Source organism: Hylobates moloch, unplaced genomic scaffold (assembly GCF_009828535.3).
Source record: "Hylobates moloch isolate HMO894 unplaced genomic scaffold, HMol_V3 SCAFFOLD_10, whole genome shotgun sequence".
NCBI classification, from domain to species: domain Eukaryota; kingdom Metazoa; phylum Chordata; class Mammalia; order Primates; family Hylobatidae; genus Hylobates; species Hylobates moloch.
The window spans coordinates 75,444,370-75,469,871 of NW_026652285.1; the positions used below are offsets into that span (position 1 = coordinate 75,444,370).

The 25,502-nt window shown below is 35.1% G+C and overlaps 1 long non-coding RNA gene across 1 annotated transcript in view; it reads right to left on the reverse strand.

The window, feature by feature from the left end:
- The window catches only part of LOC131384475 (uncharacterized), a 123,059-nt gene extending 112,844 nt beyond the window's left edge, over positions 1-10,215 (reverse strand). Inside the window, exon 1 of the long non-coding RNA XR_009215363.1 lies at positions 10,011-10,215. This is a non-coding gene — a long non-coding RNA (uncharacterized LOC131384475). The remainder of the gene's footprint in view (positions 1-10,010) is intronic.
- Between the last annotated feature and the right edge of the window lie 15,287 nt (positions 10,216-25,502).

The following is a 25,502-nucleotide window of genomic DNA, read 5'->3' on the forward strand; positions in this document are numbered from 1 at the left end:
GGCATAGAGGTAGATTTAAACGGCCACAAGTACTTTGTGGTTCTTTTCATTAACTTTAGAAGTCTGTTTCCCAACCTCTTAAATTTGACTGGTCCAAACACTTGTTGTAACTAGTAGAAGCTAGCAGAAGTGATGTTGTGAGAGTTCTAGACCTTAAGTCTCAAGACATCTTTCAGTTTTTGCCTTTGCTCTTTTAGATGCCACAGTGAGAATGCTATATAAGGAAACTGATGGAGCCTAATGAAGTATGAATGGCCAGTGGAAGATAACTGAGTGGTACCAGATGACAGCCAGGTACAACTGCCAGATTTTTGAATGAGGTCATTTTTTTAAATGTAACTTTTCTTTCTTTATTTTATTTTGATGGGGTCCTGTGTTGCCTAGGCTGGTCTTGAACTCCTGGGATCAAGGAATCCTCCTGCCTCAGCCTCCCAAGTAGATTGGATTAGAAGCACATGCCACTGCCCCTGGCAAGCAAGGTCATTTTTGACCTTCCAGTCCAGACAACTCTGCAGCCTAATTCAGCCAATGAATGAACTCAAGATAAGTCAACAGAAGACCCACCTGTCCAGCTCACAGAATTTTGGAAATGATAAATCAGCATTGCTTTAAGACACTAAATTGTGGCATTTTTACTTGATACTAGTTAATTATCTGGACATTCTAATGTTTTAAGCAGTTTATGAGCTTCAGAGGTTAATATCATAAAGCAGGCTTGGATTTTCATGCCCATCAGAAGTTCTGAGTAGTGGCAGTAGAGTGAATTTTCAGTGTTAAGTGAAATGTCCAAAGTCCTGAGGGTATGGAAAAATATATAGGTGTAAACTTTGAAAGTTTTTTTTTTTTTTTTTTTTCTTTATTATTGAGACAGGGTCTCTGTCACCCAGGCCAGAGTGCAGTGTCATCATCTGGGCTTACTGCAGCCTCCGCCTCCCAGGCTCACCTCAGCCTCCCAAGAACCTGGTACTACAGGCTTGTGCCACCATATCAGACTAATTTTTTGTATTTTTGGTGGAGATGGGGTTTTGCTATGTTGCCAAGGCTGGTCTCCAACTCCTGAGCTCAAATGATGAGCTTGTCTTGGCCTCCCACAGTGCTGGGATTACAGGCATGAGCCCTTATGCCAGCCTGAAAGTTATTTTCCATGAATCAAAACAAAAACACTCCACTGGCGGATAGATGTTATTAAAAATCTGTCAAAACCCATAGGATGTACAACACCAACACCAAACCCTTATGTAAACTATGGACTCTGGGTGATAATGAGGTGACATTGTAGGTTCATCCATTGTGACAAATGCATGACTGTGGTGCAGGATGTCAATCTTGGGAAAGGTTGCACATGTGTGGGGGACAGCGGGTATATAAGAACTTTGTTCTTTCCACTTAATTTTGCTGTGAACCTAAAAATTCTCTAAAAACTAAAGCTTATTAATTAGAAAAAAACTAAAATAGCAATGAGAACAATAAAAACCACTTGTGTTTTGTATTCCCGTTTTAATACATAGAGAGAAATTTACCTTTAAATATAAACTTGTAGCCTTTTCAGAATTTAATCAAGTTTAACTGTAATGTGGCACTTAAGGAATATTGCTACATATGCTAATTGATTTTTCTTTTGTACTTCACACTATACAGTTCACAAAATATTCAAAGTGATGTACAAAAAGAAGGGAAAAATGGTATGTACTGCCACTTATACATGAACACACACAGATACCAGGGGGAAATAATTCATTAGGCAATGAACAGCTCTATATATGCCAACAAACTAGAGTTCTGGGAAGAAAATAATGAATTAAAAGATCACTTAACAAAAATGCTTAATTATTTCAGTACTTATTTCCCCTGATGATATTTAGAAGTGGAAAGAAAAAGATACGCATGAAACGTGTTTGTATATAACAGAGAGAAAGAAAGAAAGAAAGAAAGAGAGATCGTAACTGAGTATAAGCAGAACAGTTTTGCTTAATTGTATTTCTAGCTACTGCTGTTAACTTTAAATTGCCTAGCTGGAGTTCTAGAGCATTGAAAATATTGAGAGGCTCTAGCTGCACAGTTACAGCAATTTTTAACTGAGATAAATTTCTAAACATGATCTAAATTTTGCTTTGTTTTGCCTTTGCCTCAAATGTGAAATGATCTTTTCATTATTTGTAAATGGAGGAAGGTGGAATATAAAAATGCGAAACATTTTATAGCTACTCAGTAATATGGCAGCAACAATGATAAGGTATAATGCTTTAAATAAAATTTAGGGGAATCTTAGTAAGCCATGAAATTTAGTTAAGATTCAATATGTTATGGCTCATCGAATTATATTACAATGCAATGAGCTCATTTTGAAAAATATTTAATGCCATTCAAAAAACAATTTTAGGCTGGGTGTGGTCACTCACGCCTGTAATCTCAGCACTTTGGGAGGCCAAGGAAGGAAGACTGCTGGAGCTCACGAATTTGAGATCAGCCTGGGCACCATGACGAAACCCTGTCTCTACAAAAAACACAAAAATCAGCTAGGCGTTGTGGTGTGCACCTGTGGTTCTGGCTACTCTGGAGGCTGAAGTGAAAGAATGGCGAGAGCCAGGGAGACAGAGGTCGCAAGAGCAGAGATCATGCCACTGCACTCTAGCCTGGGCAATAGAGCCACACCTTGTCTCAAGGAAATAAAAATTGTCATTTTGATTACTAAAATGATAATGATATTCAACATTTGTTGTGTACTTATTTTGTGCCATGGACTCTGAATCTGTTCACATATGTCATTTAATCCTCATAATAATCATTTGAAGTAGATACCTAATTTACAGATTGGGAAACAGAGCCATAAATAGTTATTTATTTAAGGTCACATAGCTACTGTATGTTGGCATTGGAGTTTAAACACAGAATATTTGACCCCATAACTCTTCATTGCAAGGGTTCAAAAGAACATTGTAATACAACTATCTGGGAACACATATTTCATATACGTTTTTTACTTCCAATGTTTTCTGTGAAGACAACAGATATTTTGATCAGCATTAACAAATAATTTTGTCATAAATTAGGTAATAATGAACACTCTTCCTGCTAGACTTGTTTCTTAGAGGCTTTTTTCTACCCTAGAAATATTTGTAGCTTAAGTGAATAAAACAATATGTTAACCTAGTTCAGTAAATCAAGCAATACCTATAGTTACATCATTATGGAATCTATGCATTACTACAAATAAATCATGAAGGAATCAAAAAGTAGATTGATAAAATAAAAGAACTTCTCTGTGCATTAAAAAGAAAAGGATATGTCTCCATGGAGGTTGCATAAACCCAATCAAATTTTAACAGAAGAAATGCATGTTCTTAACTAAGATTGATATAGTGCTTAATAAGCTAGAAATTTTAATATGGACACGTCAATATTCTTTCTTTGTGAAAGAATTTTTGTATTGTGTTATATCTTCCTAAATTTCCACTATCAAGTTTTTCTTAACTCCTATTTTCACACAGAGCCAACTTTTTGACTTTTTAAAAAAGTCAAAAGCATGACTTTTAGGATCTCCATTACCATATACTACATTGGGCCTCGTTTATTGGTTTATTAATAGTTTTCCTCTTTTTTTGCTTTTGCTTATACCATTACTTTACAGGCTGGAATCTTCACAATTTCTCACATAAGAAAACTTTAAATTATTTGCTTACTCTATTACTCTAGTAAGAATTAGGCTGTTCCTATTGGTTTTTGCTTCCATCACATCATTCTGATCATTCTATGATGGTTTTATTTGACTCAGAAGAAAGCCATCATAAACATCACTACTTGTTGTCACATCCCCTCGTTCCCTATGCTTATCTTACATTTTCCTAAGTAGGCTTTTTCTCTGGGAAAATTGGTGCCAGAATTTTCTTCATAAAGAGCATTTGCCAGTGTTTTACACTAAACACTTTAAAGCATCATAATATATCATAATAATGATAACATTGACAAGGTACTATATTATCTTATGTAATCCTTTTGAGATAATTGTGAGTGAGACATTATTTTTCTGACTTTGAAGGTGTACCAAAAACCAAAAAAACAAAAAAAGATAAAAACAAACAAAAAAACCACACACACACATACACACACACACACACACACACAGAAATTAAGTCACATTCCCAGGGACACATGGATAAAGATGACCAAGCCAAAATTGACTCCAGAGCTTCATAGAACACACCAAGCTTGACAGTACATTCTTCAGAAGATGTCTGAAAAGATGGCCAGTTTTCAAAAGCATAGCTAAGAACTAAATCAGTTCCACTTATATTTAGAACCCAAATTTTGACCTCCATGTATGGTTGCCCAAATTCTGATATCCTGACTACTAATCCCCCAATCCCAATCCTAATTCATCTGTGGACCTTAATCTTCATGTCTGCCTCTTTAAGCACCCCCCTTTTTTCATCCCGTTGAGTCCTTGTCACTAGAGTTCCAGGTCTTTCTGTCTACCTAAAATGATCATCGATTAAGACTGTCTACCTGAAATTTCTATGTTATAGTTGCTAAGCTTTATTTATGTTGCTTCTTGAGATTGTATTTTTCATCCTTTCTCCCCAGGTCTCTGATACATATATCTTGATCTTGGCTCATTTTGTTCTGTCTTCTTGCTCATATCCTTGAAAATCCATATCACAGGCTGTAATTTCATTAAGTGGGAAACAATTTGTTTATTTTGTGATTTGAGGTCTTAATAATATTCGCATTGTTTGGGCATGTAGAAGTGCCATCATTAGCTGATTGATGTCTTTGTCCAAGTACATTTGAAATTCTCAGCTACTTCTCGAATCTTCGACTTTCTTATATCATGCCTAGAACATTTTTATTCGTTTTTATACATAGTTATATATTTGACTTTGTATTTTATACAGATTGGTGCCCTTATTTTGACAGAGTTCAATGATATAATTTTCAGTTACACTGGGCTTCAAGATAATATTTTGGAATATTCTTTATAGAACACAGCTACCTGAAGCATCTCTATGTCTATAATCTGAATTCATGTAATAAAAATGTCATTTTAACTTTATCAGTTTTGCAAAATATGACATAATGAGTTGAATACAATAATTAAAACATTTCCAAAATATAGGTTAAATAACCCATTACTATGGAACCCCAAGGAAAATAACTTCAGGTACACCCAAGGTTTTCCAAAACACTACTTTTACTGTGAAAAGTTTAATGCATTTACATTAATTCTTTTAATGAGACTAACTACATATTTACTAAGGTACATTGATAGAATTAAACAGGCTTTGGAAATGCATTTATTATTATCTGGCTACTTTGGTTAGTTCCTCAGATTCTAATCAAACTTTCTGCAGGTATTTTCAATTACTATTTAATTATTTTACAGTGTACTTGCTGTGTGCCTGTCATTTAATCAGCAGCCATTGATTTCATCTGTCCAAACACTTCAGATGAGTTTTTTTGGCTCACTTCTCTCAACTCGTGGCAGCTCTGAAATCCTCAGAAAATCCTTTGAGATATGACGAAGAAAGCAGTTTCTACAGAACTTCTTGAGTTCTCTCCTCTTTAAAATAGACATTGACACCTGTATGCTTGATAAGAGTATGGTGGTCTTAATCATGCAGCATCCAGATAAATGACACCTAGTGGTTAGATATTTTAAACACGTAAGTGGAGTTAACATGTAGAAGAAATAAGATGTTGGACAATTGAGGTTGTTTTATCATAATAAATAATGTAATATTTTAGGGCTGCTTTATTATAAGAACATAAGCTTATTGTGTAAAACTTCAGAGAGTTGAATAAAAATCAATTTGTAAAAGACTCAGACATGTAGATTTAATATAATTCCACTAAAGAATAAAATGAATAAAATATGAAATAATATACCATGTCAAGAGCTTTTAGTCACTGTATTTCAGTTTAATTCAACAAACATTTATCCAGTCCCAACAACAGGCACTATGGCAGTGTGCAAGGAACAAAGATGTCAAGATTAATACAGCACAGTATCAAGTCAATGCAGATCTGTCTGTGCAACTACCTTTGATCTTAAGATGCTTTCTATTCTATATAGCTATGGGTCCTGACCATGCAGCATCTCATTATCTCCTGCAGTTTTGGCAGTTAACACTGACCATTAAAGCTCCTGTTTCTTACCATAGTGGTTTCTAATAACATTTATCTCAAGTTTTGTCACTCTGACCCAAAGCAGTTGAACATGCATAGCTTAATTTTCTTCTGTCCTTATGACACTAGGCCAAGATAATTTAATAGCACTTTCCTAAAGATTCTAAGATAATAAAAGGATATTATTAAATGGATTATGCAAATAGTTAAGATTAGCAAACGGATTTGACAGAAATTAACATCTACAACTCTGACACATCTCGTTTCGGTTTTTTACAGCAGGGTTCTCAAGCCTAAATGTTCATTATAAATCATTGTAGAATCTTATGAGAAATTAAGACTTTGTGGTCTGAGGTGGGGTATGAGGTGGGGTATGATCTTCCAGGTGATGCTGCTTCTGGTATACTAATGTTCTGTTGACTATTTAGTAGTGAGGCCTTCTTAGACATCTTTCTAACAGTCTAAGGGATTTCTTGTGTCCTGTCACTCTTTCTGTGTCAAAATTCAGTTTCACCTTTGGGTACCCTTAAGCACACATGATCTGCTCAGACTGTAGTTCAGAGTGAATGAGGAAGCAGGAAGAAAATAAATTTCCTTCTCACCCTCAAATACTATTCAACTTCCAAGGTCATATTTCTTGTCCCAAAAATGTTTGACAGAATGAATATTTATTTCTATATTAACAAAATTTATCATGTAGTTTTAAAAATCCAAGGAAAGAGATTATTCACAATCAGAACCAAAACCAGACAAAAAACTCAACCAATCAAACAAAACGTAAATGGATAGTTTCTATTTGAAACTCTTTCCAAGTTAAAGAATGAGAAGCTCCAGAAATATTTCCTGTTTCTCAAGAGCTTATATAATACCAATATCTGCTCAATCAAGACAGTCCTTATTAAGTCCAGTCCAGATACTTTCATCAATCTTTCATCTTGATTCTGGTACAGAAAAGACCTGAACAGAGTTTCTGTAGTCTTCTGCAATTGCTCAAAAACAATACAATATAACACAAAGCACTCACCTTTGCAGAAGAATAAATATTGCTTCACAGGCATAACACAGCCTAAATCCATTCTAAGAAAGAAATATTTTCTGAGGAAATATATACATAGTATAGAAAGACAGAACACTACCAAAACAGATTTAACATTTTATTATTACACAAGTTCTTTAGCTCCTACACATCACAGTTCCTCATCCCCTTCTCGTTCTAATTATTGTCCCTGGTTTTCCTTTGCAAAACTAAGTGGTACTTTTCTTGGTCTTTTTGTCTTCTTCACAGGGATTCTAAAAGCTTCACCACACATTATACAGAAAATTACTTACAGATTTTTTCCTGTACAAGGACCTACCGAGATGTTACAGATGTTCCTTCCATTTTTTTCCTCCTACAACCCTCACTCTAAATACAAATATATTGAAATCATAGATTAAAGGTAAAGATGTTTAACCCATAAATGAGTTAATATAAAAAAGAAAAGGACGCCTCCAACTTCCATAAATGAAGAGAGATGTAAGTTAGTGGTACATGTATCAACTAATTACATGGTGGCTCATAAGGATCAGATAATGACAATAGGAACCAGAAGATAATACCCATTAGAAGACAGGAAAGGTGGAATTAGGCTCATGCAAGGGAGGGTGTTAGAACTAAAGACCCTTTACTAAAGTACTTTTAAAAGGCTGACATTTACAAAAAATGTTGACATTTACAAAAAATGTTGACTTCTCCCTTGTAAAGGAATTATTATAGGACCTATTGGCTTAGGAAGTGTCAGGAAAACTTGTTATAATTCAGAAATTCATGTATTTTTAAAAAATGCCTTCAGTGAAAAAATGCCTTCATGGGTATGGAATCTCAATTTATATTTCTGATGAGTCAAGAGACGTAAATGAAGAAAATTGGCTTATGAATTGTACTGGAGACAACCAACGCTCTCAGAAGCCAATGGAAAAAAAAATTATTCTGTAGCTATATTTTCCCCACTGCTATAGAAACGAATGGAGGGAGATGAAAGCAACTGTGCAAAAGAGGAGCTTCCAAATAAAATTTTATTTCATACAATGGAAAACACACACACACACACACACACACACACACAAAACATGAGAGAGCTAAAACAAAATTGAGGTAAAAGAAAATCTGGGCCAGGCACAATGACTCACATTTGTAATCCCAGCACTTTGGGAGAATGAGGCCAGAGAAACACTTGAGCCCAGGAGTTTGAGACCAGCCTAGGGAACACAGTGAGGCCCCTTCACTCAAAAATAAAGGAAATAAAGAAATTAGCTGGGTGTGGTGGCATACACTGGGAGGCTGAGGCTAGAGGACTGCTTGAGCCCAGGAGCTCCAGGCTGCAGTGACTATGATTGTGCCACTGCACTATAGCCTGGGTGGCAGAGCAAGATGCCATCTCAAAACAAACAAACAAACAAACAAACAAAAACTGAAATAAATAAGTGTGGCTTAAATTACTATAATAATAAAAAGAAGGGAGATAAAGTACAATGAAAAATAGGGTAATTTAAAAAATCAGAAATGTTGAAAAACAGTAAAATTGAAATGAAAGGGAATCATTACAACTAAAACATCTGGGATGTAAAGCTTAAAAAGCAAATAAAATATGTATAAATTAGTGAAATCCCACTAGAGACCATAAAGCATGGACATTTATTTTTAAAGTACTGAGAGAAAGTAGCTGTCTACTTACTTGTATGCCCAGCTGTACTCTCTAGCTGAACAGCATAAGTGAATCAATAATATTTTTGGGAGACTAATGTAATCATAGATTATGGTTAAATAATACTTGAAAGATATACTTCAGGAAAAAATAATCAATGAACCCACAAGCAAAAATGAGGATATAAGAAGCAATGCCAAAAAGAGAATTTGATAAATGTGTTGATATATTAAAATGTCATGGACTCTAATGGTCAATAATTTAAACAAGTATTGCCATTTTTCTGGCAACTAAAAACATTTCGAAGGTCAAAGGTCTGGAAGCTTTAGGGTATCTCATGCACTTATTAATTTTTATTTTATAAACACTTAAATAGTGCTTAATATTTCCCTCAAATTTTATTAAAGATAATATAAAAATATGTATTTATTTTAAAGGACTATTGCATCCATTTTCCCACAACCTTTTTTAGTGTTTTTGGTGGAGATGGTGGTAGTGTCATTATTTTACTTTTTTAAAATTTTGTTTTCTAACTCATTCTCCCCCAAAACCAAACATGTTTCTTTTTCCTTTCCTTTCCTTCCCCTTCCCCTTCCCCTTCCCCTCCCCTCCCTTCCTTCTTTCTTTTCTTTTCTCTCTTTTTTGTAAGAGAAAGGATCTTCCCCTTTCACCCAGGCTGGAGTGCAGTGGCGTGATCATAGCTCACTACAGCCTCAAACTCCTGGGCCCAAGAGATTCCTCCGAGTAGCTACAGGCACATGCCACCACCATGCCTGGTTAATTTTTAAATTTTTGGTAGAAATAGGGATCTTGCTTTGTGGCCCAGACTGGTCTTCCACTAATGGCCTCAAGCAATCCTATTATCTTCACCTCCCAAAGTTCTGGGATTACAGAAATGAGCCACTGCGTTTGGTCTTGCTTGTCTAATAAAATGTTCTCTTTTTTTTCAATATCTTAAAACCAGAGAATCCTCTGTTCAAATAAAATCTTTAATGTAAGTGTAAAGAAAGCCAAACAATATAATTAGGGCTCCTCTTTATAAACAGAGAAGGCGAATAGCTGTGAGGCAAAGGAGTCACAGACACTTATCAGAAATATTACATAGCACAGACATAAAAAAGATGTTTAAGAGGAGATAGAGGCCTCTTAGATAGGCCTTGTTCCAAGTAGAGGAACACATGCAACCCCCAAACCTTTACTAACCCGAGGTGATGCCAGGCACAGACGTGTTTAGGCACCACGGCCATCTTTCCAGAAGACTGAAGTCCCATACTCATGGCAAACACAGAACATCTAAGCGACTATGGATCAATGGAAGTCTTCTGGTTGGAGAAGTACTTTGATTAGAATGGAGACTCAGAGCCTAAGAACTTCTATCAGCTTGTTCTTCTGTTGAGCCCACCACTCAGAGCTGCTAAGCCAACTATCTGCTAAATTCCCAGAACACAGAATAAATAAGTCTACAGTGCCATGTATTTGTATCTTCTCAGCACATCTTCCTTATCTGTATATAAAGCAATTTTTTAAACAACTTACCTCTACAAAGTCAATTTTGCCATTTAATGTAACATAGCTCTACACTAGACACTACAGGGTGAAGGTCATTGTGGGTATTATGCAGGGTAGCAAAATTCCATCTATGACATCACACAAACATCAACCAAAAGAAATTTTGTGTGGCTATAACAGTATCAGGCACAGTAGACTCTACTATACAGATAAAGGAGGCATTTCATAATATTAAAAGGTCAGTTAAATGGACAGTATAACAGTCACGCCTTTGCTTACAACGTGATGGTAGGCATGAATCAACAGATAAAGAGAACACGTTGTACTCAGAGCCTTATAATTAAAAATAAATCCAGTTAGGGTTATTTTGTAAACAAAATGTAGGAGGGATTTTGGGAAAAAAATTATCTTAACACTAGACAGAGGAAAAGATAACTCATATGCAAGGAACCGACAGTAGACTATAAAACAACATTAACTGAAATTAAAAAACAGTAAAATAATATCCTCAAAATTCTATAATACTTATCAATAAATAATCAGAAACCCAGCAAAACAAATTTTATAAAAGAAAAAAACAAAAATATTTTGGATGGACGAAATTAGAGACAACCACATAAATATCCCCACTAAATGAATTTTAAGCATATACTTCAGTAATATGGAAAAGATAAAAGACATTAAAATAAATATCTGAGAAATAAAAGTTGTCATGCGTGCAAATTTTACTAATGAATGTATACAAGCTATAATGCAGTCTTAATTATGTTGCTAAAATGTCCAAATAAAAATTATTTAAATGCTCATATGTCACAAGGGGTATAATAGGAGAAAGTGTTTTAGCTCCTTTATTGTTCTGGAAGAAGTTTAAGTATATAATTCAGTCACTGTACATTAATAGATGCAAAACATTTCAAGGACAGTAAATTCAATCAGTCAGAATAAAAGGCAAAAAAGAGAAAAGCATGGAAGTTATGGTGTGACCTATAAGGCGAAAGACAAGTTAAAAATCAGAAATAATTCTCCCTGTTGAAAACAGAAGAGACTTTACGCATTCCCATTTCTTAGAGCAAGTACTAGGTATTGTTTATATGGAAAACATGTATGTAATGGGTTGTATGTGTTTCACTATATAAAAGGGTGAAAATCCTTTATATCTTTGCAATCTGTTAGGAAATTGGCCATGATGTACACTATATTCTGGATTAATACTTATTTAATAATGAAATTGTTTTCTTTGTTTTCTAACTTCTAGGTGAGGTTTTCTGGGTTGAGAGGAAATTGTGTTTTTTTTGTTTTTTTGTTTTTTTGTTTTTTAAGATGGAGTCTCACTCTGTTACCCAGGCTAGAGTGCAGTGGTACGATCTTGGCTCACTGCAACCTCCACCTGCTGGGTTCAAGCGATTCTTCTGCCTCAGCCTCCCAAGTAGCTGGGATTACAGGTGCCCACCACTGCGCCTGGCTAATTTTTATATTTTTAGTAGAGATGGGGTTTCACCATCTTGGCCAGGCTGATCTCGAACTCCTGATCTCGTGATCCACCTGCCCTAGCCTCCCAAAGTGCTGGGATTATAAGCGTGAGCCACCGCATCCAGCCGGAAATTTTGGTTTTAATTACATTTCCCCAACAATTCTGACAAGGATGTCTGAAAGACCCTAAACTAAGGGACAGCTGAAGGTCTGTGGCCACACCCAAGTCAGTTCTTTTTATGTGGATAAATTAACATATTTACTGAGACTCTTAGATAGGCCTTATCCCAAGCAAATGAATTACTGGTACTTATGCAATGAAGTGAATTCTAAGGAAAAAATGATGATTCAGAATCCCAGAAGAAAAGATTGAGGAAAAAATGGAGAGGAAATTGGAGAACTGAAGACACTTTCCCTTTTACAGAAACCTCCTCCTCCTTTTTTGGGGTGTCCCTGCTCCCTCTGCTTCTCCTGCTTCTCCCCTGACCCCTACTGCCTCCAACTCTAGCCACTGCCACTGTCTCAAGCTAAGTCACAGGAAGAGGGAGGTGATGGATTGTTCCCCTCTTTTGTAGATTTCTCTGTAAAGAGAGATGAGGGCACAGCCTCTTTAACTGAAATGAATTACCTGCTGTGTTTGAGGACATAGTTTTGTGTGCCTCATGGCCTAGTCCTGAGCCACTTCATGTCTTAGGCCAGAATCCATCTCCAGAGCCCCTTAATATCTGCACATCTTGTAGCTACAAAGCAGATATGATAAAGAGACCTAAGGAAGGAATAATGAGGAAGTTGCACAGAGATTGTGACCTTGTATGAAAACAAGATGGAGAGTAGCTGCACTGCTCACTTAGAAAAAGACGACATAACTGGGTGTTAAACTGATGAATGTCATAACAGGAAGGGAAACCAAAGTGCCATGCATTTTACTTTTTTTTTCTTTTTTCAATTTGAGAAAACCCAGCCCTTTCCATTCAGATCCCAGCAAGGTAATGTGTTGGGGTCCAGAAGATCACCACATCAAGGAATCTGGTGGCCAGTGAAAACCAGCTATCCATTATCCCCTTAACTATGGAAGAACTAAGAGTTTTAGAGATGTTTCAAGAGCAGTGGCCAGAGGCCATACTTAAACCCTTCCTGGCAAAGATGAGCTGGGAGAGGTTGCAGCCATGTACCTAGAAGACAGGTGAGTCCTTCATTGACTTCCATAAGCAGTTTGTTGAGATTTTCTCAAAATTCACTGGTATGAACCCAGAGGCAGATCAAAATAATGCTCTAGTCTTAGCAACCTTTATCTCATTTCTTCTTGGTCTACATTAGGGCTATCCAAACCCAAGTTAAAGAAAAGGTTGTAGGAATTGCAGAGACAAGAGTCTAAAGTAGGGAATACTTGGCATATGGCTCAAAATTGGAAAAATATTGGAAGTAGGAACTGGTAAACTATATATGTCAATACTTTCCCTCAAGATAATCTAACTTTGCCTTTATAGATAGATAGATAGATAGATAGATAGATAGATAGATAGATAGATAATAGATAGATAGATAGATAGATAGATAGATAGATAGATAGATAGATAGATAGATAGATATTCTGTAATTTTCTTGGATATTTCTCACTTTCTATTTGGTGGTAATAGATCAACACAAATTGTTGGCATTTTGGGTCAGCTTTCCACTTTTTCCTCCTAGTTCTCATATAGATAGGTTCTCTTATTAAGGAAATGTGTTTTTACTTTCTCTTGATTCTCCAGTAAATCTGTTGGAGAGAGACTTGTTGTGCAACATAAAGGCTGTCATATTCTTTGCTCCCGATGGAGTGTCTATGGAAGAAACTCCTTGGGGAAAATGCCCCAGATTTGGTTGCAAGGTGCCTTCTGAAAGGAGTATGGCAGAGAAAAGCAGTCTGACACTATGCTAGAAAAGTATCCTGATCTAAGACAAATCATTGCATTACCTTGGGCCATAGGAAATAGTGATACTGCTATTATTCAAAATATAGAACCAAGAAAAAATAGTTCAGCAAAAGCATAAGCCATGCCTACATGTAAAATAGTATTCTTTGTCAAGAGCTTAATTTAAAAAATAATAAAACCAGTTCTAAAAAATTAAACAAGGAATGATATTTAAAAGAAGCGGCCGGGTGTGGTAGCTCAGACCTGTAATCCCAGCACTTTGGGAGGCCGAGGCGGGAGGATCACAAGGTCAGGAGATCGAGACCATCCTGGCTAATATGGTGAAACCCCGTCTCTACTAAAAATACAAAAAATTAGCCAAGCATACTGGTGGGAGCCTGTAGTCCCAGCTACTCGGGAGGCTGAGGCAGGAGAATGGCGTGAACCTGGGAGGCAGAGCTTTCAGTAAGCCGCGATTGTGCCACTGCACTCCAGCCTGGGTAACAGAGCGAGATTCCGTCTCAAAAAAAAAAAAAAGAAGCACTTACCCTGTAGTACCTCCATACTTCTAATAAGGAAGAAAGGTTAATTTAATGAACATGGTTGACCAATGCATACATTTGGACAAGATTTTATCCACCAATCTTTGTAATTCCTAACCCTTCAACTATTCTAATGACTTTGTTACCATTGTCTGCAAAGTATTTCTCTGTAATACATGTATTCTGCAATTTATTGCCCTTCCTTCTTTCCCTCCTTGGTTCCTTCCTTCCTTTCTTTCTTTTTATTCCTCTAGTGGGTGAGTCTAAATTCTTGTTTGCATTTGCTAATGAAAGAGTAAAAAGAAGTTTTGAGTTCTTTTTTTTCTCAGTCTACAAAATATAAAATACAATAAAATATTTTATATTGTATTTTATATATAAATATAATAATATATAAATATATTATATATAAATATTATATATAATTTTTTATTTATATATAATATATTTTTTATTTATATATAATATATATATTTTTTTATTTATATATAATATATATAATTTTTATATTATATATAATATATATAATTTTTTATTATATAAAATATATATAATTTTTTTTATATATATTTTACAGGAGGTCTATAATTTTTCCAATATGTAGTGTTTTATGCCTCAGAAATAGATAAACAAAATTGATCCTTTGCTTCAAAGGGGTACAAAACCCCACTAGACAAATTGCAATATTACAAAACTGTAGTAAAATATTTGAGAAATGAGTTAACAGCTATAGGCCATAGTATGTTAGGTCCAAGAATCAGCTCATTTTGCAGATAAAATGTCCTACTACAAAAACAAACAAACAAAAAATGTAGGCACCTTATGGGACTTGTGTAATATTGTAGACAGTAAATTTTAACTTTTGCAGAGTGGTAAAATCTCCTATGGAGCAACCGAATGATAATCCTCTGGTTTGGTCTTTAGAATTTGAAGAGGCTTTTGAACAATAGAAATAGGCTATGGCCTCTCCTCCAGGTTTAAAGGTTACGAATTTGGAAAAACCCAATCTAATTTATTTGATATTCATATTCATGTTGCATATTTGATCATAGTTATTGATAATACCCCCAGGAAAAATAACACAGCCTAGATAAGCCTTCCTAGTTGTGACTTATAAAACCTGAAAAGCTTATGTTTTGTTTGGAATTAAGTCTGCACAAGCAGATGACTTAATAGCAGTTAGTAGAAAAGTATTTTTTAAAACTGGCCTTAAAGTAAATATATATTCTAGTAATAGATATATGCTTGGTGTCAATGACATGCAATAGAGGAATTTTTTTTAAGAGGGGATTTCTTTTACTTCAATGAGAACTAGAATATCTCTTGAAAAATTGGAAATTGGTAGGTTATTTGTTAGAGGCTTCACAACTGCCTGCTTGGATATCAGTATACAGCTCACATACTACAGGATGAAATTTCTAATGGAAATAATTTTGCTATAGAACTGCAGAAGCTGATAAACTTGGCAAGTCCCAAGCTTAGAAATTCATCTTTTAATAAAATAAGGAACATTTATTCATTTTCAAATATATTTTATACAAAAGAAAATGGACAAATGGATGATAAAAGAAGCTAAAAGAAATTTAACTGGACTATGGAATTTATTACACAAAATAATTTCTATATCATAGTTACTATTTGCTTGGTTAGTATTGTTGCATCGTCAACAACATTATCTGACTATAGGAGAATTTTGAAGGCAGTAGACAGTTACTAAGCCTAACAAAAAGACAAAATTATTCAAAACATTTAAGAAATGTGTTATGTGTTTGCAGAATTCTTAAAGGTTATTCCCAAAATAAATCCAGAAAGTTGTTCCTGACCAACTTTACTGGTAATCTGGTGTCAGTTGGATTTCATAAAACTAATCCTTGCAAAAAGTTAGAGATTGTATTAAATTCTGGTTGCATGATGTCTGGATGGCTTAAAGTCTTTCCCTCTTTATAAGCCAATAATCAGACAATGATAGCTTCTCTTAATACATGTAATTCCTGCCTTTAGGATACCAGAGCACGTTGAATAAGACAACGGAAGTCATTTCATTTCTATTGTAACTATTATGAAAATGTTTGCAGATTCCTATGATAGTCCTCTGGACAAGTAGAGTAGATGAATCAAACTAAAAAACAAAATAAACAAATTCACTGGCCAAGATTCAACAATCTAGTATGTCAAAATGGCCTAGAGCTTAACTACTAGCCTCGTTAAAAATTAAAATGACACTCAGAAGCATACATGGAATCTTTCTTTTTAAATGTATGTCTGACAGTCCCAGGAATTCTGGGCTGAGACCGTATACTATACCTGATTTAATGGAATTCTCTCAATCATTTTCAAGGGTTTTTCCTTTCCCTAGAATTGAGGCACAGAGTGATAAGGTCCTGGAAAAAACAGCTGGGAAAATCTGCCAGCTCTATTGTAGAGAAGATTTTGTCTACATAAAACTGTTCTGTAGGATAAAAACAGGCTATCCTTGGGCAGGGCTGCTAGAGATTCTTTCAAGTGTTAAGTACCCACATATAACAAAATGACAGGGGAGAGAGGGAAGCCAGCGGATTCTTACTCTCCATGGAAGCTAGCACCTCTGGATACCTGGACTTTGATTCTCACAATGGATTTGAAACCTCAATTTTCTAGAGTAGCTGATATTGGTAGTAAAGTAAACCAAAAGGAGGTGTTTTAGCAAAGATATTGCAAATCTTAGAGATCTTACTGTCTTATTCACAGTTGGATTTTTTCTAATTACTTTAAAAACCACATTTTACTGGAAAACAAATGGAATTTATTACATAACATTTTTGATCCGTATTCACAGTAATGATTCCTAAAACTTCATTTCTGTTTAGCTCTGAATTCTAATCTGAATATAAACAGGATCTGAATTTGTAAATTCAAAAACCTGGTTATTGACAAAAAAAATGTGAGAAGCACCTTCATTAATTTTTTTAATAACAAAGTAAATGATAGGCATTTCAATACAAGGGAAGCCCTAAATTTAACCAAAAGATGTTTTGTTAACGGGTTTGATTGGAAGGATGATATACTAAAGAAGAATAAATCTGTCCAGGTGCAGTGGCTTATACCTATAATCCCAGCACTTTGGGAGGCCGAACCTGGCAGATTGCTTGAGCCTAGGAGTTTGAAACCAGCTTGGGCAACATGGTGAAACCCCATCTTTACCAAAAATACAAAAGTTAGCCGGGAGTGGTGGCACATGCCTGTTTTTCCAGCTACTCAGGAAGCTGAGGTGTGAGGATGCCTTGAGCCCGGGAGGTCGAGGCTGCAGTGAGCCGTGATCATGTCATTGCACTCCAGTGTTGGCCACAGAGTGAGGTCCTGTCTTAAAAAAAAATCAAAAATAAAAAATAAAAAAAAGGCTATCTAATAGAGAAACAGAAGTCTGACATTTATATTCAGAGACTGCCCAAACCAGGTCTCATATCACTAGATTCACTTTGGAATGAAAGTTCTCTCCAGTCCCAGCAGATCAATAAAGATATTTGGTTGACAGTTTTAATCCTATACATAGGGTCTCCAGTTCTTGTGCCTTCTTTCTGTGTCATCTTGACTGAAAATTACAGAGTGCTTTGATCACTCTGTGACCCAGTGAGCTACAGGTTTTTCCTGAAGGCTTGAATCCAAACGAGGCCTTGACAATTCATTCCCAGGAACTGATAAAAGTATCTAGGTTGTTGCACAAACATCATCCCAGACTCAGCTAAACTCCTTAAACCTTCACATAAACTCCCTACCCTGACCCCCTCACCGGGGACATAACTAGGTAGAGCACCCCTTTTCTCTTTCAGTCCTTTGTGAGCATTGCTACAGCGCTCGGTAAGTTTCCCTAACAAAGGCTTAGGACTGATCACCCTGGCATTTAGTGCCTCTTGCTTTGGAATCTCAACAGGCTCCATCTGAGCATGGTTTGGGGCACTCCCGTGTGGAAATCCCTGCTGCAACTTTTGGAGCTACTGCAGCCACGGGTTCAGCCAGACGAAACAGTTTAATTATTAATTTAGATTTGATGCAAAAATAAAAAAGAAGGAAAAGAAGAAGAAGAAGAAGAAGAAGAAGAAGAAGAAGAAGAAGAAGAAAAGAAGAAGAAGAAGAAGAAGAAGGAGGAGGAGGAGGAGGAGGAGGAGGAGGAAGAGGAGGAGGAGAAGAAGAAGAAGAAGAAGCAGCCCATATAGTGGAATAGTTCTAAAGGCTTGAAACAATTAGAGCCATATACATTAAACACTGAAAGTTCAGTCTGTATCTTTCAATGGGTTCCTTATAAGACTTTGATGTTAGATGGTAGCCATGGATGTCTCTGCATATTATATCGGAGGAAACTATTTAAAAAGATAGAACAATGACTAAGGGCCTCAATTGTTATATAAATCTGATGATACTCATGTGTTTATTTCATTTTAGTCTTAAGTGCTTCTGAAGCATTTTGATTGCAATGAAAATATTACTTTTATAATGTATTTTTTTCCAGTAGGAGCATTGACTTGTCCCAACCTACCATTTCATCCAGAAGCTCAATTTTACAAAATTTACATATCTATAGTGATTGTCTCTTTTATGCTACCTGTACTCGTGACACCCTACTTTTATTACCTTTTAAAAAAGACAATTTTAGAGCAGTTTTCAGATTACAGAAAATTGAGAAGTACAAAGCTTCTTCACACCTGTTTTGCTCCCTACAGTTTCCCTCACTATTATATCACTCTTAAAAGTGATATAATAATAGTGCAATCACGTATTTTATTTGTTACAGTAGAAGAATCAATACTGTTACATTATTAACTAAATTACACGGTATGCATTCATATTTTCCCTTTGTGTAGTAAATTCTATTGATTTTGACAAATGCATAATATCATGTATCCACCATTACAGTGTACAGAATAATTTCATTATTCTAAATATTTCATGTGTTCCACCTGTCTATCCTTCCTTTTTCTCCCCACAAAACTCTGGCAATAACAGATCTTTAGTTTGATTCTCTCCAGTTTTGCCTTTTTCAGATTGCTATGTATTTGGAATCACATTGGATTAGCGTGTAGCCTGTTGAAATTGACTTCTTTGAGTTAGCAAGATGCATTTAAGTTTCTTTCATGTCTTTTCATGGTTGATAGCTCATTTCTTTATAAAGCTAAATTTTTGTTTATAGATACACCACAGGTTGTTTATCCACTTAGTCATTGATGTGCATTTGGTTATTTTCAGTTTTTGGCAATTATGAGTAAAGCTTCTATAAACATTTGTTGGAAGGATAAATTCTAAAAAACTCCATGAGTAGGCATTTCATATTCAAAGTGTAGAAAATTAAATACAAAGAAAATGTTGAAAGAAGGCAGTGAAAGTATTTCCAGTTCCTTTCTTCTGCTTATGATATTGCTGTAATTCATTTCACTTATAGATAAGTTATAAAAAATATATTATTGCTAATATTATTTTGAACAAACTTATCTATTAGATAAATTAATAACAAAAAATTATTTTACTTTCATATATTTTTTAGCACTCTTCATTCAGGAGTTTCTAACCTATATCATTTTTCTTTCCTCAGGGGAAACTCTTTTAATATTTCTTGCAAGGCAGTTCTGCTGAAAGCAAAATCCCTCAAGTTTTCTTTTTTTGAGAAGTGTTTATTTTTCTTTCACTTTTGAAGGATAATTTCACTAGATACAAAATTCTAGGTTGATGGTGAATATTTCACTCCATTCTTTTCTTGCCTACCTAGTTTCTTAGGAGAAATTCATTATAACTCTTACCCTTCTTCCACTGTACATAAGGTGTTTCTTTTCATTCCTTCTTTCAACATTTTGTCTTTGATTTTATACATTTTGAATATTATATACCTAGTTGCGATTTTTTTTTTGGATTTTATCCTTCTTTGGGTTCTTAAATGTCCTCTATATGTGGTTTGTCGTCTGACATATATTTTAGGAAATTCTCAGCCATTATAACTTGAAATCGGTTTTCTTTTCCTTTTATTTCTCCTTTTGTAATTTTCATTGTGCTTACATTATCATATTGTTTCCCACAGTTCTTTATAAACTGGGCTTTTTAAAAAAATGATTTTTCTTCTTTGTTTCTGAGTTGGGAAATTACTATTGACATATCTTCATGCTCACTGTTTCCTCCTTGGCTCTGCCCAGTCTACTTATAAAATCACTGAAGACATTCTTTATTTTTATTACAGCTTTTGAAAAAACAATTCTAGCTTTCCTCTTTGACTCTTTCTTAGAATTTTCCTCTTTCTGCATACATTACATACCTCCTTTCACATGTTGTCCACTTTTTTCATTAAAGCTCTTTGCAGTTTAATCACAGACATTTTAAATTCCTATTCTGATAATTTCAATCTCTGACACATATGTGTCCAGTTCTGTTGCTTGCGTTGTTTCCACAGACTGTGTTTCTGCTTCTTTACATCTTGTAATTTTCATTGAAAGCTAGGCATGACGTAGCAGGTGAAAAATAAAAATTGAGGTTAATAAGTCCTTAGTGTGAGGTTTTTATGTTTATCTGGAGAGATATTAGGCTGTGTTTATTGTGATTAGTGTTTTCTGTAGCTGTAGGCATCACAGGCTGATTTTTTTTCTAGTGTCCTTGTTTCTGTCTTTTGTGTGATCTTTAGTTCCCTAGAGACTGATTGTTAAATAGAAACTAAACTTTGCAGTTATGTCAGCTGTAATTTTGTTATTATAGAAAAGCCCTATTGATGTGGTGGTAAGCTGTGGGAGAGGTGAAAAGTTGTAATTGTATAGCTACATCTTAATCTTTTATTAAGACTTTATCTTTTGGGCTGTGATCTTCGCAAGTGCCACTCAGTTCTCCCTCCCCACTGCCAACACTTAGTTGAGAAAAGCTTGACAGTAAGGCTGAAGTCAATTTTTCCCTTGACCCATATTGATAATTTGGGTACTTCTCTTTTTCCAGGTCAGATAAACCCTGGTAAAATGGTCTCTTTTGATGACAATATTTATTTTTAAGGAGAACAGAATGAACTGGCTATATTTTAAAAGGTTACTTTTCCTTTTCTCAGAGTCTGGAGGGCATTTTTCTCTCATTGTCAACCTAAGAAACTGGTGAGTTTCTTGGAAGAAAAATTCATAAAAGTGTACGACCTCCCTAAGCCAGAGTCCCTAAAAGTTTTTATCTTTCTAGAGCTTTCCAGGGCTTTCTTTTTCTAGGGCTCAGTCTTCAGCACTTAGTGATTATCCTTTAAGTGTTTCTACCAGTTGTTGGCTCCAGCAGTGACTTCTGCTTGAGTTAAACTGTGCTTCTCTGTATTCTCCTGTCTATCCAGTTTTGGTGGTAGTGATTTGTCCTGAGACCTCAATTCCCTGACTGAGCTAAGAAAAGTTGTTCATTTTTAGCTTCTTTGGCTTATTGTTTGTGAGAAAGGAAACTTATCAAACTGGAACTGAAAGTCTAATTACCTTTAGAATGTGAATTACTCAAATTATTCATCAAGCTCGTTGGTAAAAATAAAAGTAAGTGCTCCACTTGTAAGTTTGGTTTTAGTCTGTACCTGTACACTACAACTATGATCATCTAATGGCCCTCTTCACATCTGTCTCTCTCTCTCTTCTCACTGGAGTGCAAAGAGATGTCTGGATCTCTTAAACACCAAACAGCCATATCTATAACCAACCTTCCATCCTCTGCTCTTGCAGACCACTCACCAATATTGTGTATAAATGGGGCTCCCTTGAGCAATGGTATCCTCCTCAGGGTTCCAAAGCCTCCCTCCTTTTGGTTTTCCTCCTAGTGTTTCTTGTACTAGATTTTGGCTCAAATAAGTTGGTATATTCCTGCCCTATTTTTGTTGTCCCAGTTTTTTTCTTTTTTTTTTTCTGCTCTTATGGGAATAAAAAAAAAATATGGACTTTCTCCTATAACTTTGGTTTGAATGGAACATCTCATAACATTGGCTTTTTCCCCTCCTAAAGTTTGTAAAGTCAGTGATTTTTCACCTGTGGAGGAATAATAAGATGGACTCATATTCAACTGTGCTAAATAATTTTAAAATCTAATTTCAAGAAATGATGTTTATTTTCTGCTTGAAACAGAAAAAAAAAAGATTTTAAATGGCAGTTAAGGTTAAATGGTTACATTTTTGTTCCAGCATATATCAACCTTCCTCCTACAGAATTAAACTCATTAGTCTTACAACTGAAAAGATAAAAGAAAAAAAATTAGAGTATAAAAATAAAATAAGATTTATTTCAGAAAAATATTGTCTATATATATACTCAGTGAGTATTTCTATTATATAGCACTTTTCCACAAATTTTCCTCTCAGTTTCTTTTTAAATTTTTCTTATCTTATGAATGAATAAAGTTATAAAGCCTCAAATATTTCAAAAATAAAGTCATTATATTTCTGGTGTTGGAAATGAGAGCTGATTTAGACTCAACAGGTATGAAAATAAAATGAAATGGACTAGGCTTTAACTTCAAGTTTTAACATTCTACTCTAGGCCATATTTTAAGAGATGTGAAAAATATTCTTTTAAAAATGAATAACACTAAGCCGATGCAATCAATGGCAACAATAACACATAATTGGCTGATCTTCAAAGTGGAAAAATTTTTGATTGCATATATGCAAGATCAGATGTAGCAAATCTGTATGCCTGCAAACCAAGCAACAATTTCAAAAAATATGTTGTCTCATTTCAAAATGAATGAGATGTGGCTACGTGCTACATCAATGTAAAAGTTTGTAGCAGAAGTAAGTTTTGGCAGACTGCTTCTGGAGGCAGTGGTAGAAAAACCAGTGTTAATGAGAAGGTGTGAAAGAGCTTTGACAAGTCAAGAAGTAAGTGAAGGATTTTTAAAGGGATAATATACCTGAGATCTGAAGAGCAACAGAGAGTTAACTTCAAAAGCAGAAACTGGATGTGTGTGCCAGTCAGAAGAAACGTGGGTACAGTTTCAATGCCAGGCGCACATAACAAGGTGATGGAAACAGAGAGCCAAGTTGAAGCAGAGGGTGTCAGGGAGCATAAATGAGACCAACAAGCCCAATTATAAAAGGCTTTTGAAGTTTTGTCTATTTTATTAAAAGCAAAGAATGGCAATTTAAAAATGTAAGTATCAAAGATTGTTGGAGGCAAAAGAAAGTATTTTGATCAAAATTGTACATCTAAAGGATAACTCTCCAAGTCATGTTGAGACAAGGCATAAAGAGAAACGAATAGATAAAGTAGAGTCATTAGGCAATTATTGAAGTATTTTGATAAGAGAGAAGAGTAGCTTTGACTAGGATGGAAGGAAGAGATGAAGAAAAGTAATTCAAGAGATATACAGGAAGTGAAATATATAGTAATGATTATTTTAGTCATCAAGATTCTGTGACATATCAAAAAATTTCAAAATCCTTCTGGCTTGCCACAGCAAACAGGTATTTTCATGCTCATAGGTCTGCAAGTTAACTGCCATTTAAGTAGTTTAGACTGGACCTGTCTGAACCTTACTGGACTCTAGGCTACTACTGATTGGGTTCAGGCTTGCTCTATGTGCCTTCATTCTGAGGCTTAGGATAGAGTGTGCTGCTGTTTCAGACATGCTGTTTTTAAGGTGGTTCACCAGAGTACAAAAGGGCAAGCTAAACCACATACAGGATGTTGGCAACTATGAACGAAACACTGTAAATAACACGGGTAATGGTGTGGATATATAATCATATTACAGGTGAATGTAGAATTTGAACCATTATTCAGTCTACCAAAGTGTTGCATATAGCACAGTGATTACGGTTGAATCAGGAGTCCAGAATGATATCTATCTTTGTAGAACTTATATGCATCATTAGATGAATGATAGTGCCATTGATTAATATAGAAAGCAATGAAAAGAAGCTAATCATGTAAGTGGAGTGAAATAACACAGCTTTGATGTGTCAAATTTTAGTCGCCGTTTTAATATCTAGAAGAAGAACTCAAGTAGATAATTAAATATAAGCCTCAAGCTCAGCGAAGAGAGATGTGGGGAATAAAAAACTGGGTATCTTTGGATAAGTGGTAATTTCCATTCATATATGAACATTTCCCAGGGATATCACAACATGAGCAAAAGGTAGAACACAGGACGTATACTGAAAAACTCAACTATTTTGTACGTGGATAGAGAAAAAAACACATCTAACCAGAGCACAAATAATTTGTTAAAGAGGGAAGAGAAAAAGTGGGAGATTATTTGTTATATAAACCAAGGAACAGAGAGTTTCATATTTGAGACTGTATCAAGATTAGGAATAAAGCATCCCCACTGAATTTAGTTACATGGTTTACTGCTGAGCTGGAATGAACAATCTTGGCGAGTAATAGGGCTTGGAATTAGCGTTATAGTAGTTTTAGACTGACTGAGGAGTGGAGAAGTAAGGCCAACACTTTGGATATTTTTTAGAAGTTTCACTTAAAAAGAAATAAAATGAGGTAGTTGCTTGGGGTATAAAAGGATGGTAGAAAATATTTTTAAGTATTTTATTTTTGTGTCAAAGTACAGAGAATTAAGTATACTTAAATCCAGTGAAAAAGATCCATTTCAGAAAAAGTAAATATCCATTTCAGAAAGAAGGTTGGGAGAGTAACCTCCATGCAGGAGGGTATATGTTCCAAGCCACATAATATGATTTAGCGTTTGATAAGAGAAGTGGAAAAAGAGGAAAGCTAAGGTAGGCAGTAAATGAGACAGAAAAATAAGGGCATAAAGGAATCCTCAATTTAAAGAAAAGGGACAAGATAAACAATTTAGAGTGACAGTGAAGAAAATGTAGTCTTGAATAGATGGCAATGAACTTGGTGGATCATACGATATATGCTGACTATAAAAAGGTAATTTTTTTCTCACAGGCAACATGGATGTAGAAAGTCCAAGGTAGCCTATAAGATAACTTGTTAAAAGTAATAACTGAACCAGAAATTTTGTGAGTTACCAGGCCATTTTTTTTCTCATGCATTTAAAGCCACCCTAGTAGCATGTTTAAACAATCTCCTGGTTTTCTTTCAGAAAATTAATTCTTGTATTCTAGAAGATACTCACAAATTGATAACCTCTAATTTATCCAACCTCCTATTCATGACCCCTTGATCAAGTACATTTGAAAATATATCCCATACATCCTCTTCCGGCTTCTGCTCCTGTGCACAAGGTGGGTCATATTAAATTTTTAGGTTATAGTTTCTTTCATTTCTTATCAGACTCTCCTTATATTTAGATAGAACATGTTATACTTTAACCCCATTTACTGGATTTCAGGCAAGGAATAGAATTGA